General features: G+C 40.9%; 1 pseudogene; it reads right to left on the bottom strand.

Annotated features, from left to right (window-relative positions):
• LOC115424808 (tectonin beta-propeller repeat-containing protein 1-like) overlaps positions 1–17,409 on the bottom strand; it is a 17,932-nt pseudogene extending 523 nt beyond the window's left edge.
• Between the last annotated feature and the right edge of the window lie 1,719 nt (positions 17,410–19,128).

Raw genomic sequence — 19,128 nt, 5'->3', positions numbered from 1 at the left:
GTTTAGGTCTTACCCCTATACCATAGTCCCATACTGGCCCTTGGGTTGCATGGGCCCCACACCCAGCCTGTGGCAGACGGCTCCAGAGTCTCAGTGGGAAAACCTGGAACTCCATCTGCGATAGTCCACACCTGAAAACACAAAGGGTCTGAGCCAGATGCCACTGATGGTATTATCAATGTCATTTTCAGCCAGAATACTTCAGGTCGTCTGAAACTCAACAATACTAACCAGGATCTTAAAGAGACAAAATTAGGATGAAAAAAGATGCTGATCTGGGAAAGTGAACGCTTTTTTCCAGTTTTCAGTCGAGCCACAGTGTCTGAATCAAATATTTAACCCCCGACCTGTTTGAAAACTCCAAAATCCCTCATCTTTTCTAAAGCTGGAAAACATCCAGAGACATGGGTAGGAGTCTTGTTTCCTTTCAGATCAAATGAATCATAACGTTTGAAAGATATTTTAATAAGGGACATTAAGACTGAGATGTCAGCTGTTGTGTGTGACATGGATCTATTAATGTTCATCGACTGTATGACGACGACGACTACACCCACTGAACCGCAAGTCAATACACAAAATATCATGTCAGACTGCATCGTCCATCTGTGCCATTATAGTGGTCACTCTGCACTCAGACCCCTCAGGTCATCTGAGGCGTAGGACTGGCCTACTTTCCATCCAGAGTTTAAGTTAAACAGGGAAAAACAGCATTCGGTTTCGAAAACCCAGATCAGCTGCAGCGCTCAGATCTTCTAAAAATCACTGGAACTTACTTCAAATGCGCTTATTTATTTCTTACATCTTTGCTTTTCTATTATATTGCTTTAATTGTTAAACACTTTTTGTTCTCATGTTTTTAATGCTTTCTGTTTTCTATTTTCACCCTGCCCCAGAGGGGAGGCAAGGGCATTGTTTTAGGTTCAGTTTGTTTGATTCTTTGTTAGCACACTAGTATCAAAACTACTGGTTGAATTCATACCAAATTGGGTTTATAGATTGCCAGTGACCAGAATAGATATCATTACATTTTGGGAAAAACAAATCAAAGTTCAAATTTTTTATGAATTTTTAAAATCTTTTTTCCCCACTCACTTATAATGGGCAAAATTTCAAATGTCTGTAGCAGCGAAACGGTTGGTTGAATTCGTACCAAATTGGGTTGAGAGTTGCCAGTGACCCACAATAGATGTGGTTACATTTTGGGAAAAGTAGGTCAAAGTTCTAATTTTTTATTAATTTTTTAAATCTTTTTCTTCTCCCATTTACTTATAATGGGGGGAAATTTCAAATGTCTATAAAAACATCAATTTTGTTTCAACTTACTTCGAACTTGTCATATATAGAGGCAGTTGATATGCTGACATCAGTACACACATAGACATGATGACATCAGCTGGATCCATGCCAAAATAAGCAACAATACGTGTGAGGGGCGGGGTTTATTGTGCCTGGCACCACTTGTTTGTGTTGTTATCTTTAGCTGTAACTGTGTAACAGCTGGTGGACATATCATACAAACAAACGTCTCTACTGCCTCTTTGTTTCAGTCCCAAACATTTTTTTTTGCATGTTTTTACCTCCATCTATGACATGTAGGTTTGGAGCCAGTGTTGTGTCAGTTCAGTGCTCCATTGTGATTTGTTGGCTTGTAGATAGAAGTCATAACAGCAGTTACATTGTGGTCATCTTACATTTCTGACACATCTTTCAATCTCTTTCACTAGTAGGCACGACGTACAATTAGTGTTTGGAGCCACCACCAAAACTCACAGTGTAAACCTGTCATTACTCATTTAAACAGGCAAAAAACTTACCCTCTGGGAAGATACTGTGATTTTTGATGAATTTTTCAAATATTAAAAATGTGCCTTTACTTACAATGGACCATATTTTGATGGATTATTACATGAAAATGCTTAGAAATATCAATTTAGTTACTATTACGCACCAATAGGAAGTCATATATGGACTTTAATTTGGGTCCATGACCTTTGACCTTGAAGGGTCAAAGTCAGGGTCTCCAAAGTCTACATTTCAGCAATACTCTTCTCTGAAACTACTGGTTGGATTAATTTCAAATTTTATGTATAGCTTCCTCGGAACAATGTCTACAAAGTTTGTTCACAGTTTTGAGAAATTTTGATTTTTGACGAATTTTTTAAATAGTAAAAATGTGCCTTTACTCAATAATGGGCCATATTTTCATGGCTTAAACATGGAAATGGTTAGAGATAACAATATAGTTACTATTGAGCACTGATAGGAAGTCATATATGGACTTTCATTTAATTAGTTGAGTTCTCCTCCAGTGGAAGTACCACCCACTTCTATTGGGAGATTGATCTCCTGCATCAAGACCACAGGACTCTAACATAGCGACAGAACCTGACAACTTTGCAATTTCAAGTTGTTATTGATTCTTGGTAGAACATACTGGTGAGATACAGGGCCATTGGTCCTATTTTCTTTAATCAGTCTGGGATAGTATCGTAGTCACCACTTCCTGTTAGAACTCACCTGGTCCAGTGGTCCCACAGACACCTTTGTGACGTTGTTAGAGATGAGCTCCCATGCAGAGCCCTGAGGGTAGCTGGGAGTGAGGCCCTGCCTGTACCACAGGTTACCTGAGTAAAGACAAAGTGGTTCCATTTGAGGTAAAGTGTCAAATTTAGAAATGGTAAAAAAGTGCATGTGGTAGTTATTTCTACTCACTGTTCTCATCAACACAGCAACACAGAGGTCCGACCCACAGACAGCTGTTTGAGGGTCTGTCTCTGGTGAAGGATGTGGTACCAACATTCTCCTGTAGGGGAGAAGAGCTCTGCAATTATGACTCTGGTCTATGTTGAAGAACTTCCTAAACTTCTTCACAGACAAGATCAGGGATATTAAACACAATATCCCACCACCCTCTGGCCGTCTGACTGACCCTATCTGATCCCCCTCTGCAAACCTGGTCCTCTTTCGACCCTGTGACACTGGAGGACATCTCAGCACTTTTATCCAAAACGAAACCCTCCTCCAACTCTGCAGACATCCTCCCCCATAAGCTCCTTGTCGGTGTCTTTGACACTATTGGACCATGGTCATAAAGTTTTTTAACCTGTCGCTCACAACTGGTTTGTTTCCCAGCTCCTTCAAACAGGCCATCATAGAACCTAAACTAAAGAAAACCACACTGGACCCCACAGACTTCAAAAGCTACAGGCCCATTTCAAAGCTCCCCCTATTGGCCAAAATCCTTGAGAAAGCAGTGTCTAAACAACTTACAGCTTTTCTGGAGAGACACCAGATCTATGACACTTTTCAGTCTGGGTTTAGACAACGCCACTCAACAGAAACCGCACTATTAAAGTGTCTAGTGACATCCTGATGGCGGCTGACTCCGGGAAATCCACGGTCTTGTCCTGCTAGATCTCTCCTCGGCCTTTGACACAGTGGACCATACCATAATGATTGAGAGACTGAGGGACCTGGTAGGGATGTCAGGTCATGTGCTAGACTGGTTCTCCTCTTACCTGACCGGCAGAAGCTTCACTGTGTCAATAAACTTCCAATCTGACTCAGCGGATCTACTGTGTGGTGTGCCCCAAGGCTCTGTCCTGGGACCAGTCCTATTCTTACTCTATGTCCTCCCACTTGGCCACATTATCCGACAGTATAGTGATGTCTCCTATCATCTATTCGCGGATGACATCCAGATATACTGCTCCTTTAACTCCTCTGAGCCCCACAAACTGAGTTCCTTAATCAACTGCTTGTCAGAGCTGAAGCAGTGGCTAAATGATAACAGCCTCCAGCTGAACTCCAGCAAAACTGAGACCCTCATCATTGCCCCGGATAGTGCAATCCCAGGGATCAAACATCACCTTGGAGACCTGAGTTCCTCGGTAAAGACAAAACTGAGGAATCTGGGTGTCATCTTTGACCAGGACATCTTTAGAATTCTACTCCAAACACCTAGTCAAAAACTGTTTCTTCCACCTACGCAACATCTCCAAACTCAGATCTATGGTGTCCACAAATGAGCTCGAGATGATCGTTCACGCTTTCGTATCTTCTCGCTTAGACTTCTGCAACAGCCTGTTTACATGCTTAAACAAGAAGGCTGGCCCGTCTACAGTTTGTCCAGAACTCTGCTGCCAGGCTCCTGACCCGCACAAACAGGAGAACCCACATCACTCCCATCCTTAAATCTCTCCACTGGCTCCCTGTTCTATATCGTCTTCATTTCAAAATTCTTGTGCTAACTTTCCGGGCCCTACATGGCCAGGCCCCTGCATACATTGCTTCCCTGATCCAGCCCTACAGCTCGACTCGTAGCTTGAGGTCTTCAGGACAGTACCTGCTGATGGTTCCACGCACCTGTTTTAGCACACGCGGTGACAGGTCTTTTAAAGCTGTGGCACCACGTCTATGGAATGACCTGCCTCTACACCTACGGTCCATGGACTCTGTAGAGAGCTTTAAGAAACACCTCAAAACCCTCCTGTTCAAAAAGGCTTTTTAGTCTCCCACCTGACCCAGGACCACCACAGACTGATTACACTCTATGTATTCATCATAACGTACTCCATGTGTCATCCCCCCCCCCCCCAGTCTCTCTATATCTCTATCGCTCTCTCTTTTCTCCTCCTTTACTCTCTCTCTCTCTCTTTAACCCCAACTGGTCAAGGCAGACAGCCATCCTTCAGGAGTCTGGGTCTGCTCGAGGTTTCTGCCCGTTAAAGGGAAGTTTTTCCTCGCCACTGTCACCAATCACAAGTGTTGCCCCTGAAGGATTCTGTTGGGTCTCTGTAAACTTAATTTGATTCTGATTTGAATTGATAAAGCACTTTGTGACTCTGTCTGTGAAAAGTGCTCTATAAATAAAATTTACTTTACTTTATTTACTTAGAACTGCACAAATTTTACCCTACCTCCGCGAAAGAGAGGCAAGGGGTATCGTTTGGGTTTGGTTTGTTTCATTGTTTAACATTTTAGAAACAAAACTTTGGTTGAATTCATACCAATTCGGTTTATAGGTTACCAGTGACCCAGAATAGACGTGATTACATTTTGGGAAAAGTAGGTCAAAGTAAACATTTTTTATGAATTATTAATAATTTTTCCCCATTTACTTATAATGGCCAAAATTTCAAATGCCTATAAAACATCAACTTTGTTTCAACTTACTTCAAATTTGGCACATATAGAGGCAATTTTATACATCACTTTGACATAAACTAAAGCATATGCATTTTTTCACATTTGGGTAAATTTTTCCCCACCATTTACCTAACATTGTGGTACTCCACCATTATAAAGGATAGTGAAATCAGTCCAAAACACAAAGCACCCATAAATTTATTTCGAATCAACTCATTCTGACATCATAATGACATCAGCTGGATCGATGACAAAATAAGCTACAATACGTGCAAAGGGCGGGGTTTGTTGTGCCTGGCACCACTTTTTATTTCTACATTTAGAGCTTTTGTCCTTCAGGTATGACACACTGTGATATTGTCTGTGCATTTTTCAGCAGACCTGCAGGGTTTTGAGGGACACTGATCCTCTGTAGAACACGGATCCGTCTTTTGCGATGGCCCACACCTGATTGGCTCCGCCGATGGAGACAGACTTAAAAGGCTGGTCTGTACCTACATGGAGCCAAGAACTTCCCTGTGAAATCAGACGAACAGGAGTGTTATTTTTATCAGCATGTTTATAGACAAAAACAAACTCTAAACTACAGTAGTGGAAACAAGTTACAAGACAATCTCAAATACAGTGTTATCATGACATATATTTTTTTGTTTCAAAAGGTGTGGCTGCATCTGACAGTCACAAACAAAAGTAAAGTTTTTTTTTTGTTTGTTTATTAACTAGAAAAATATTACAAAAGTAAATTCTTGACAGTTTCAACACGTTGCGACAAAATTCTGAAGATGCTCGAGTTACCAACGGGCTCTGTTTGTAAACACATGGTTTGTTTATGGTGGATGGCACTTTGAAATTGTTCACCATAATGCAAGAGATTCAGGTGAGTAATCACAGAAAGACTTATAGATTTGTGATACTTAGGCTATGACAGGTTTTACAGATTTGATGAAAATTGGTCACGAAAGTCTCCTGCACCTTTAAGAGTGATTCTTGATGCAGTAATAGATTACAAATGCATGGGGTATCCAAAAACTCTTTCCAGCTATGTTCACTGTGTGTCTTTCATGATGGCCTCCAAAGTATCCATGATATTTCGTCAGAAACAGTTTTGGAGCAAAGTGTACGTTTCTCACCGCCAGGTTCTGAGGGCTGACTCCGAGCCGACACAGGACGTCCCCCTTGTCGCTGATGGCCCACAGAGGGACCTGGTCCATCCTGCTCTGTGCCAGGCAGGGCATCAGGGAGATGTCACTCAGAGGAATGGGTGGGACCTGCTGCCATGGCCCCCTCAGTGTGATCTTACATTTCCTGTAAACAGACCGTAACATCATTATGACACTGTAGAAAACCAAGTAACAAACCATATCAAAGCGAGAGTGTGTGAGTACCTTGTCCATCGTTTACGCCTCACAAAGTCTTTCATGGTTTTGTGTCCATGAAATGTCCTGTAGGAAAAAATAGGTCTGGTGAATGGCACAAGTCTGTTTTTGGATGTTTTGCACCAAAATCCAAATGTCCCTTACGTTGGGAAGTCTGCAGCATACTGCCAGCCCTCTTTGTCCGTTCCTCCAGGGACGTTGTAGTCGACAGCCCACTCTGACACCTGAAATAAAGGTGGATGGTGAAAATGTACCCATTAATGAAGCAATGGACATGTTTGTCAAAAGCAAGGCTTTTGGAGAGACCTACCCAGGACCACTGAGGGAGGGTGGGTTGCCTTTGTGCATTCCTTTAACCCACTCTCATCACTCCACATGGGACGGTCTGTGGGAAGCCCTCTGCACATGAGCCAGAAAATGTTTAATAATTAATGAAAGCAGACTTACCGCTAGGATGATGATCAACTGAAAAAATAAAAGGCTCCTACTTGTCTGTATATCCAGTCATGGGATTCCATCTTTGATTCTCATAGACATGCACACTCCTGACATCAGCCTGCTGGTGCATCTGAACTGCATCTCCTGAATAAATCAAACCCAGATATTGTTTTTTGTGTGTGTGCAGTGGGTAATATCTGCAACAGATGGCAGAGTCCTGACACTAGTGGTCAAGCATTGCAGAATAAACAGCAAACCCAAGCTGTTAGCAGCATGTAGGTGCACTAATTCTATGATTTCACAAGACGCAATTACAGATTTATGGTAATTTAGATGGTGAAATCTACAAAAGTTAAATTCCCATCACAATAACCAAAACCTGAAATGTTTAACATGAGAAAACTGATGTCAAACAGAAATTATGTCTGAAAATCTCCACAAATGTATTTGTTTGGTCCACGACTCATACTCATAGGAGAATTTATGAGGGGAAGAGGAGAAAACAAGCTGTGCATTTTGACTTTAACTTAAAAAAAAACAGACTCAAACTGATTGGTCAATGATCAAAATAGTTGGTGATTAATTTAACAGGTCACAAATATCTGCAGTTCTAAACTGATCTCTAGGGAACACATGGGTAAATGTCTACATAGACATGTTTACCCGGGGTGGGCTGTTGCCCACAGTGCCCACTGTAGACCCAGGCGGTGCCGTCCCACCCGATGCCCCCACCAGCCCCAGACTGTTTGACTCTACACAGCGCAGGTGGCCTGGGACCTGCCGCCAGAACCTGCAGCACCATACAGCAAAAGCAACCCGTTAGCCACATACGTCGTTACACATGTTATGAAAGGGACATAAAGTGCAGCCGCACACACACAAAATCTGGCACATCAGCAACACATACAGTGCCCACTTTCATGTGGTATGTTTACATGTTAGCAGCATGGAGAAGAATTAACATGATGCAGACACAAAGAGCTGATGGGAAACCAGGCCAACGATACAAGAAAAGACTGAATGACAACGGAGAAAGAGTAACACAGTAGAACGAGTCCATCCACAACATGGTGTCAATCTTACATGTGGTCACAGGCCACTGTGTTTGAAGGTGCCTCAAGGGTGAAGGAAGGCTCATGGACCATAATGTCTCCTTTTGGTGGTGGACCACAGTGCTTGTCTGGATGGGGGACCTGTGATCCCTCGACACTCACAGCAGCATTCAGACAAGAGACACAACTAAACAGATGTGAACAACACACAAATAAGAGGATGGTCAGCTTTAGCTTGTAAACAGTGTGTGAGAATTTAAAGTATTCTACCCAGCATGCAATGTTCTGAGCTACACCATGTTACCCAGTCTTCATGTCCTTTTCAGTTTGTGCTGCAAGAACCAGAGGCCACCTCTGCCTGGTCCTTTGGCCAGTGTACACAGCAAAGGCATAGTGGCAGTCCCTGAGCACTGGAACCAGCACTGTGACTTCATTTATGAACACATGAAGATACTGTGAAGAACACACAGACAATAACAACCATGAGTGAGGAATTCAGCCTTAAGATATCCTCAACAATGCACTCTTGAAAGTGAAACCGAGGCTCATATTTACATCTGTCAACCAGCCAAATGGTGTTTCATTCTAATGAGACAGCTACAGGCAACAGGTAATAACCACAGGTGAATTGATACCAGCAATACTAGTGAAGAGGATATGATGCCATTAACTGGCAACCACATGAAACAATGTGGTGCGTTAAACTTACAGATATTGGACATATAGTATTTGGTATACTGTTAATAATTTGTACCATTATTAAATGAGGAAATGTTAAATATTTACAAAATGACCTATTAACATTAAGACTTAGATAATTTGGTGCAATAATAACAGTGAAACCAACCTTTTTCTCATCGTATTGTGAGTAGTAGACAAAGAAAATGCTGTCCTTCTTGCCGTCAGCCTTGGTGGACTGCTCCAGGGCAACACCCACATCCACCCAGCGCTGCGGCTTCCAGTCTCTCCACCAGCGCAGAGAACCTTTACGCACCCACACAGACTGATGTGGAAAAGAAAAGACTGGTGTGACCAAATATGTAATGAGACCACAGAGATGATCTAAAGGTTCTAGGACACTCTTGTAGACCCTCTTACATTGCTCCTCTCCAGCGGTCTCTTGCTGGTCTCCTCTCTGTTCTCTTGCGGCTGCTGTTGTTCGCTCCACGCTGCCGACTGAACAGGGGTCAGTGACAGGGAGCTGGTGAGAGGACCTGACAGACAGACACCCATGTCAGACAGACACACCAGCGGAGAAATACCACCAACAGTAACTCTACACAGATGTAATGATTCAGACATACAGACACACAGTGTACAACACAGATATAAACCAACTTTAACCACATGTTACATTTATAACAGTCACATTTTATTTTCATTCCTTCAGAGCTGAGTACTGTCTCATGTAGAACTGGGTGTTGCCAGAAATTTCCAGGATCAATTCATTTTGACATGATTCAACATTGATTCAGGTATATTTGTTACAGTATCCCTTGTGCATTGATACAATGGCACTTCTCAGAAGCAGTGCTGCAAATTGTGCAAGGAACACCTCTTTCCTCTTGCATTATTAAAGTATGAAACATACGTTTATAGGAGTAAACTGAGTTTCTGCTGCATTGCAGAAAAATTATTATTGAGGCATTTTTTTTCATCTATTTTAGACTATGGTGACATTCTATACACCCATCCTTCAGCTGCAGCACTCAAACCACTAGATGCTGTTTGTCTCTCTGCTTTAAGATGCATTAATGGTGATTAGTACAGTGTTCGCCACTGTCAATTTGTCCAAGTTAAATGGCCGTCTGTCTCTTCAAGGTGTGATAAATACTGAATCTTATTTATTTATAAAACGCATATTGGTCTTTCCTCTCCTACATCAGTCCATTTCTATCTTTAATATGCACCCACAGAATGTGCTCAAATGGTTTTATTATGTTCCAAGTCCCACCTGTTTTCACTGGTCTTAGAAAATCTGCTTTTACTCATTGTGCAGCTTCAACATGGAATAGCAACGAAAGAAGCTTAACAATTGGATCCTTCATTTTCAGGCTTTTAAATGTTACTATATTTTACCAATAACTGTTCTTGTTTAAGCTAGGTAAAACCTAACTTAAACTAGCTGTTTTATTCAATCTTTTTATGGTTTCATTTAGTTTTATCACCACCAATTACCCAGGTTCTGAGTAATAACTTTATAATAGTATTTGCTAATTGTTTTTCCCCAGAATCAACCATTTTGATCAGTATTATTTTCATGTTTTCTTGGTTTTATTGCAAATAAGGCCTTCATCTTAATATTGCAAGACCACAAAAGGTTAGATACAGTATCTATCTATCTATCTATCTATCTATCTATCTATCTATCTAGTAAAATAAACCCAAATCTGTCCCATGAATTTAGTTTCTTTTAACCCGAGTGTCAAGTGCCAGTATGCTCTTTCTTTGGTAAAGAGAGTTAAAAGTAATGAGGGTAAAGTTTGGCAAGTCAAACAAACTGATCTTGGGATTTTATTAAGTTCTTAATATTATTTAAACAAAAATCAAGTTTAAACTCAGCTCTGGTCTCAGAGGGTTCATGAGTGAATCCATACATGTTAAAATAATTCCATACTAGTTTTTCTGTGTACCTGTTGGACTAAGCCAGCTGACGTGTGACTCCGAGTCCACATCACATCCTCCACCCGAGATCCAGGCCCACACGGGTCCATCTGCTTCCCCAACAGCCTGAGAGGACTCCAGACCCAGATCGTAGGTGGCCCCGGCACTGCTGCCCCCCAGCGTGGGGCCTGACATCTGTGCACTTTGAGCTTCTAGGTCTACATTACTCCAGGGGTGGTCCTGCCCCAGCCTCAGGAGATGGGAGTATGGGGGCCGGTGACGGGTCCCTGCCCTCCTCCTGTGGAAGCTCTGTGATGGACGGCTGTGGAGTGGAAGGCTTATCCCGATCCGAGACCAGGCTGTTGATGAAGCTGTCGCTGGCGGGGATGAAGGGTTTGGGAGTATTCTGCTGGGCCGTTACGTGTGTGTCCTCTGTTTCTAATGGAAGAGTCGGTGTGTCTGCCCCTCCTAATGGAACGACTGAGGGGTCTGCTGCCTCTAGGACCGGTGTCATTCCTGCTGCTCTGCGGTTCAGCGGGGCCCACCTCAGACTCAGAATCGGTGCAGCTCAGAACAGAGCCTTGGGAGGCCTCTGTTAGCTGGCCACTGAACTCACAGTCATCCCTAGTAAAACAACACACATAAAACAAAATGTAAAAACAAGTGAAAAATAAAGGGAACAAAAATGTAATAAAGAGTTTCAGTCAGGTTTATACAATTGTCTGCGTACCAAGTTTTTACAGGTTCTGACAAATTAAGTGTAAGAATGATCACAGGTTAACACCAGAACAAACAGTTTCTTAACCCTTAAGATGAGGTCTCTCACTGAACTGTTGATCCAAATCTCATAATGCAAGATGTCTTGTATGTTAAGGAACATGTCTATTATGTTTTACAAAAGTATTGTAAAACTTATCAGCCCAGTCAAGCTTTAAGTCCTGTCTAAATAGAACTTAAAGCCTAAGATTCAAATTTTTACATTTTAAATTTTAGAACATGTTTCAAGGACCTGATGAAACCCGGGCTAGTTCTATGCTTCATGTGTAAAAGCAAAAGACCTCCAGACCTGGGTGGAATGATCTCTTTATTATCCCCCCACTGAGCAGAAACAGGGATCCATCCGTTCCCGCTTGGTTCAGATGCAGTCACACCCATTCTGAAATACAGGCCGCGGTCCTCACCAACCGCCCAAACCTGAAAAAAAAAAAAAAAACAATTTAGGAAAAAATACAGTACGCCAACTGCTTTCTGGAACAACCCTACATATGTGTTGTAACCGTCTGAGTATTTTGTTGCACTATTCCTTTTATTAAAAGGTGGTGTTTGTGATTCTTGAATGAGACTGTTGATATTCGACTCGAGCCAAACAAACATACCCCTCCCATTACTGCTCCTTCAGAAGCTGTGACCACCAAAATTCCTCTTCTGCCTGTTCCTGCCAGTCAACAACAGGGGACATATTCCAGGTTGGAACAGTGTTGTGTTGTGAATACCCAAACCTATGACCACACTTTGCTTCAGTGCTGCACGAGCTAGAGAAAAGTCCAACTGAACCCATTCTGATTGTGGTATAAGGAGTAAAATCTGTGGATCGTTTGTATTTCTTTTAACAAATCACAATAGTTTTGGCCAGTGCTAAGTCAAGGATGCAGTTTGTTTTGATGCAATATTTCCATGTACAGGCTAAAAATCTATTAATACAAATGTAAGTTGCCAAAACCTTCATCAGATGTTTACATTTTCAACATGTAACTGCCTCTATGATTGTTTTGGCCACATACTTCAAGTGGACTTACACTTAACATGCATAAACTAGAAGTACGGTAATAGTAGGTTTATTCCAAAGGACTAATGTTGTGTGGATTAATCTAAGACTCATGGACTGTGTGTGTTAAGAATTAAATGAGATGAACTGAAGAATCAGAATAAAGAGTCTCTGTAATGATATTAAACTATTACAGACTTCATAGTAGGTGTCAGATAACATAACTTTCATTCACTCTTCAAAATGCACCAGAGGCCAGAGCGGTACACAACTGTTACTTTATAAGGTCATATACTGTAACGCCGGCACCTGCCACCTCACACAAGTCCTATCCGTAACTGCAGCCCTGAAATATGAAGTATGGGATATGATGACGACGCCTTGGCCAGTTTCTAATTAGGGAATCTCCCATATGTCAGGCCAGTAGGAATACAGTCTGGGGATATATAAGGCTGGGCCTGAGGTGATACTGCTGGGACATTGGCTGGAACGGCTGGCTGTACTCAAGTTACAAGGCAGGACTAGAGGTTTGAGGTATATGGGGTTGGACGAAAGGGAGAAGAGGTGACAGACAGAAGGGGTGGAGGTGTGAGATGTAGGACTGCAGCGCTAGTGAAGTCTTTCTGCTCTGACCCCAGCACTGATCTGCTCTCGTCTTGAAATCAGATCCAAAGCTGAGGGTACAGTGAATCAGTCAAACAGAGTCTGGCTACAGTGTCAACTGCCTACATTAAGGTTTAAAGGAGTCAAAAAGGCAACAATACTACTGTAAAATATAGGCTTACAGTACGTACTATAGTCAAATCTAACACAGCTCAAATTCTTCATTGATGTATGAGAGTAAAATAGTGAGTAACGGCTGCACTGAAGCCACATCATAAACGGAGTTTAGGCCCATCACAGTACTTACATAATCCCCTCATCATTGTTATTTGAAGTAACTGCAATTATTTTGCATAACAGAGTATAAAAACAGCTCCACTCCACAGTTGTTGGGAGTTGACTGCAACTCTTTTAATGATTTCACATCAGTTGGTGCATCTTGAGACACTTCCCTTATACTGATGTGTGTCATTATCAGTAACCTCTTTGAATATTTCAGTAATAAACTTTCTAGATCTATTTATGTCAGATCAACACCATGCAATATTTGTTGACTGAGTCTAAAAGACGAACAGAGATGTAATTTTTTATTGTGTTCCTATGTTCAAAGACAATTAACGGCTTACCTTCCTCATTATGAATGAACGAACTTATGAATTAATTGTGTTCTTTTTCTAATATATATATTTTATCACCTCAATTCATGAGAGCTGTACTTTTGATTTTAACATTTAAGAAGTTGATCTTTCTATAGACCAACTATATCAGGGTTACCAAATATTTTCAGCTCAAGAAATTCGTGTCTCCTTGTTACTCAAAAACATAACATTGCCATAACATCTACGTATTTCCACTGTCAAAATAATGTTAAATACATCCTATCACCCAAGTCAGGGAACAAAATGTCAGTCAGTGGTACCAAAAAAATGTCCACAATCCACTCAAATAAGTGATGTTGGCTGTAACATAGTAGTCACAACTAACAGCTGTATAATACAATCTATTCAAAACATGAATAACACAAATAAAGGCAATCCTTTTATTGCAAAGAAAACTACTTTTTTAGATTATACTTAATTCAGACATGTCTGCTCATTTGTAAGTTTTCATTACTGAGCATCATAAAACACACTAATCCCTATTTTACAGGGATTTTGTGAAGCCATATTTTATGAACTCTTTCTTGTGTTTAATCTTTTACATCATACATATCATTGAGTTTGTGACACATTTCCTAAATTAACTTTATATGGTTGTAAATAAAGATATGATGATATTTGCAGTTGTAGTGGCAAGTTACATGTATTCCATATATCTTTGCATGCATTCCATATGTCATATAGGCTTTTACATCTATTCCATATATCTTCACATACATTCCACATGTCATATAAGATTGGGTGACTTTGTCTGTAGTTTATGGGACGTGTTAACCTTTCCTGTGTGTTGTGTCGAACGTTGAAGGCCAGTCTGACACCTGTGTGGAATAAAAAGGATTTCTCACAGAGACCTTATTTCTGTTCTGGGACTCCCTGGCACCAGCTCGACATAACATATTTCATTCATTCTTCACATGTAAGAGACAAAGACCCAGTGTGATTTCTTGTACTCTCTTGCAGGCCGCTCTAGCCTCTGTATGACTTTGTACCTGTTGGAGCTCCAATTAAAATTATACTTAAAAGACACTGATCACCTGAATGACCTTTCCTTATTGTGAGGAAGAATGAGTAGAGTATTATTTTTTCCATAACACAATGGAAATATTTTAACCTGGTCATTGAGTCCAACGTCCACCATCATCATTTCCCCTCCAACACTGATCCAGCCAGAGCCACAAGGGTTATGGGAGTTCACACCACGCCTGAACCACACCTAGAAACACACATATTTTAATGTAGGTGATTCCACAGCTATTCAGTGTGTAATACATCTGAAGTGTATCGGTTTACCTTGTAGTCTTTGGTCACTACCCAGACCACACTGGCTCCGACAGCCACGTGGAGCGCTTCTACCTCCTTTCCTGGTGATTCCACCTCTATCCATGATGTACCTGAAGAAAGAAGAAGATAAAAACACTGTTTGTAAAAAGATCATGACCTTATCCATGCAGAGTATGACCATTAAGTGCAGTAATTCAAGCTGTATTACTGTGCAAAATTTAGTTTTAACAGATCATTTAGTCCAGATTATATTTATTCTGAAATCGTTCTATATATATATGTTTCTGTTATTCCTGATTATCAGTGTATGGCCATGTGAGTGTGGCTTTTTGTGTCACTGAAGGACATTATTGGGATTTACTATGTTAGCATGTTAACTTGACATAATATAGTGCAATACAATACAAGTGAAATATGTCATTTCATGTTCACAAAAATCACAAACAGTCAAGAGAGAGAGACCCACATGGTTCATATTATGCATTCCAAAAGTAACAGAATGAACATGTAAAAAGCACTATTATAATTCAACAGATTAGTTTCATGCATGCAGTGAATACCCACCTGTTGGGCTGTCCAGGCTCAGGCCGGTGCGGACCAGCAGGTTCCCGTCCCAGAGTAAACCCCAAAGCAGGTCTCCAGGACCAGCTGATAACTGAGCCACCTCCTTGGGAACCTCGACCTCCTCCCAGCCGGAGCCCTCTGGGACCCGAGGATGGATGCCTTCCCTGAACCACACCTGCAGAGGAACGATAAATCAGGCTGACTGGTACACAGTTACTTTAAAATAGATCGATCGTCCATTAAAACTTCAGCGTTAAAGTAAATACCAGTGTGAACAAGATATATTTATGATCATTAACTGAACATCAGACAGTATTATCTAAAGTTTCATTTTGTTGTTTCTGACAAAAACCTTAAGTCAAAACATCCAGCACTACACTGACTCAGTTTGTAAACATATAAACTATATGGAGTCATGCTGCCCCCCTGTGGCCAAAAATCATAACTAAATTTGTAACAGCAGCCTGTTGCCATTTGACTGTGATCCAAGTTACAGTGTTTAGTGTCATCTTAACCTGAATCTTAATCCATAAGTATAGCTTTAAGGCTATGGTTTTAAGACACTGAAAGCTGTGTTTTTTGATTATGTGTGTATCAGTGGATGTAAAATAAGACTTAAAAATTAGTCATGGATATAAACTCTGTAAAACTGCCTGTTAATTCACTAAACTCTAAACTGGAAATGTGTTAAACTGCATCATTTAAAACAAATAAATAACTTCTTATTCACCTCACAGTCCCCTCATTGATGCTAAGTATTTTCAAGTACATGATTAAAAGAAGAAGTGGGTTAGAAATAGAAATGTTTTCATGCTTTTTAAACCCCAGTTTCAGTATTTACTTATATATGGTTACTGGACATTCCCAACCAGTCAAAAATAATGGAGCAATGCAGCTTCTACATATACTGTGTATTTCTGTGATTATGGCGTTACACATGCTTCGATTTTCGGTCACATGACTAACCTGTCCTTGCTGAGACACGCCCCAGAGGTAGGGGTATCTTCCAGAGTGGTCGCATCTCCCAGCCTCCACAGCTGATGTCACAGAGTGGTAGTGGGGGTTTCCTGGACTGTCCAGGGGATCTGTACATGGCACCAGGGACTCTTCATTTGATGTTTTTTATACTTACACAAAATCTTACAGATACAAAAACAGAAAATAAACAAACCTTGGCCCAGGTCCCTTGTGCAATGTATCTCCTGTAGCGGATCCAGCGCCTGCGACGAACACAAGAGTTCCACTTCTTATCTGGAGAAAAATTGGGCTGGAAAGTCGACTGCATACTCCCAGCCCTGAGGGGACAGCCGACACAAGACACTATTCATACCATCATTCAACATCGACAGCAGCACAAAACAAAGTGAGTTAGAAAATGAAGAAAAGTGGTGTGTTTATGAGTGCATGTGTTGCTTCTCACCCCGGTCTGGCTGGTTCTCCTCCGCAGCTCTGATCCACATACCAGTCCCCCTTCCCACCTCCCAGCTGTGGGAGGGGAGAGCTGGAACTGTGGAGTGGCTGAGGATTCATCCCTGTCACGTCACTCCATGGCCAGCGGTCAGTGGGTAACAGCGTATCGGTGAAGCCGTCCACTGGGTTCCACCTCTGAAACGCACAAACACCATAAATTACTCTCACATCAAAAAGCATGCAGCATCTACACTGTGAGTATATGGATATGTAACCTCACCTGGTTCTCATAGGTCTCTTCTCTGTAGCGGATGGGGTCTCACTAGGCATCATGTTGAGGTAAACATGGTGGTCGCAGCCTATGCCCCAACAGCGGCCTTTCCCTGCAGTTACCCGCTTCAGCTCAAGCAGCCTATCGTCTGCACGCTCCCAACGCTGACCGGCGGTTGAAAGGCTGTACACCCTGCCGTAAACATCCACGGCCCACAGCAGCGTGATAGGCATGATGGCCCTGAATGGAAACCAAAAGACAGTACTCTATTTACACAATCTGTATATCCCATAAAGACCCAAAGATCGTCTGTCGACCAAAAGCATCTACTGATCTACACGGTTGATCCACTAATCCCATTAATACGTGTAAATAATAGTTTGTCATCTTTTCATGGTCATACGATACATTTGGATGTTCAGAAGCTCCGTAGTTACCATGGAAACACAGTCATCTTCTAGAACAATGATTCACCAGTAAAACCCATGGAGTTGGATCAATGACAGTGGATGGACACACTGGGTTTATGTTCAGTTGATGATATATTGTACTTTTAAGTTACTTATTCTTCAGTTGTTTCTGTTTTTGATATAATAACCTTTGGACTTTACTCTGAGCTTTTATGAACATCTACATGATCAGTGAATTAAACAGAAAAATAGATTATTTTCACTCGAAAAAATGCAAAATTCAGAGGGTAATACTACAATATATGGTGATAAATCACTTAGGAAAGGTTAAATAGAGAAAAAAAATCATTTGAGAACTGACACAAAAGTCACACTGGGTCCTTAGGGGATACACTTTATGACTATGTGCTTAAGTTTAGTGGTGAAAAACAATGTTTCAGATGCTTGAGTAAAAGTACAAATAAAACTGTCAAAATACTCTACTATAAAGAAATATTCTGCAGTCAAGCCCTGTCTCAAAGGAGTACTATGTAGTATTTCTACTTTAAAATATTCATAAATGACTTGTAGGTGTAAGACTGTTAACAAAAAGAGTTCTGACATTAAGTCAAAGATGTAAATGTATCCAGAGATATGCACTCCGAAGTTGTTCACAGTGACACAGAATGTGAAAGTATGTGACCACTAGAGGGAGTAGTGATTCACTCTGTCCATGGTGAAGAAGACAACACAAAGCCAAGTTGAGGATGAGAACTATTCAAAAAGAAAGCTAGAAGCGCTGTTGTTATTTTCACCTCTGGACACAGCTCTGCATGAAAACAATGAAGTTTGATGTTGAAATGGTAGCATTTCTTCTACACAGATAAGTTGGATTATGAGGCTTTTGAAAGTATAATGTTATTTTGTGATGTTATTATCTTTGCTATGTTCACCATTTGTTGGTCTGTGGTTCAGACTAAATTGTGACAGTTCTGACCTTGTTTTGATGATTCCAGACAGATCTTTAGCACAGCTATTGACAACACAAACCATAAAGAAAACAGAGGATTTGTAGTTTTACTGTGGCCATTTTCTGTCTAAAAACAGAGCTAAGCTAACAGCTATAATGTAAACTATTAGCTGATGCAGCAGGTAATGACACAATGTTGACTGGCTGAGTTTTTATTTAAAGACAAGAACTTGATTACACCATGATAACAATGAGTTTCACAATGTCTACTTGTAAATTGTATTACTCTGTAATTAATATTCACACAATATTCACACCTTAGAAAGTAGTAGAACACCAATTTTCAGCGTAAATTTTTTTAGCAAACATTTTAACTTAACATCATTAAAGATTGTTTGTTTCACAAGGTACTAACTAACGCATTTGTTCTTTGCATTAGTTTAGTTTGTTGGCAAAAGAGAATGAAACCCAGTCAGCCTTTGACCCCTGCCTCCACCTCCATATTTCATGATATGGTTTGGTTCAGGTTCCAGAGCTCCTAGCTGATACTAGTAAATATACAGTACTTCCATACAAAAGGTAAAATTATATTTTA

This window comes from Sphaeramia orbicularis, chromosome 8 (genome assembly GCF_902148855.1).
Source record: "Sphaeramia orbicularis chromosome 8, fSphaOr1.1, whole genome shotgun sequence".
Classification (NCBI taxonomy): domain Eukaryota; kingdom Metazoa; phylum Chordata; class Actinopteri; order Kurtiformes; family Apogonidae; genus Sphaeramia; species Sphaeramia orbicularis.
Note: the sequence above shows the minus strand (reverse complement) of the source record. Positions and strands in the feature narration are given on the sequence as shown.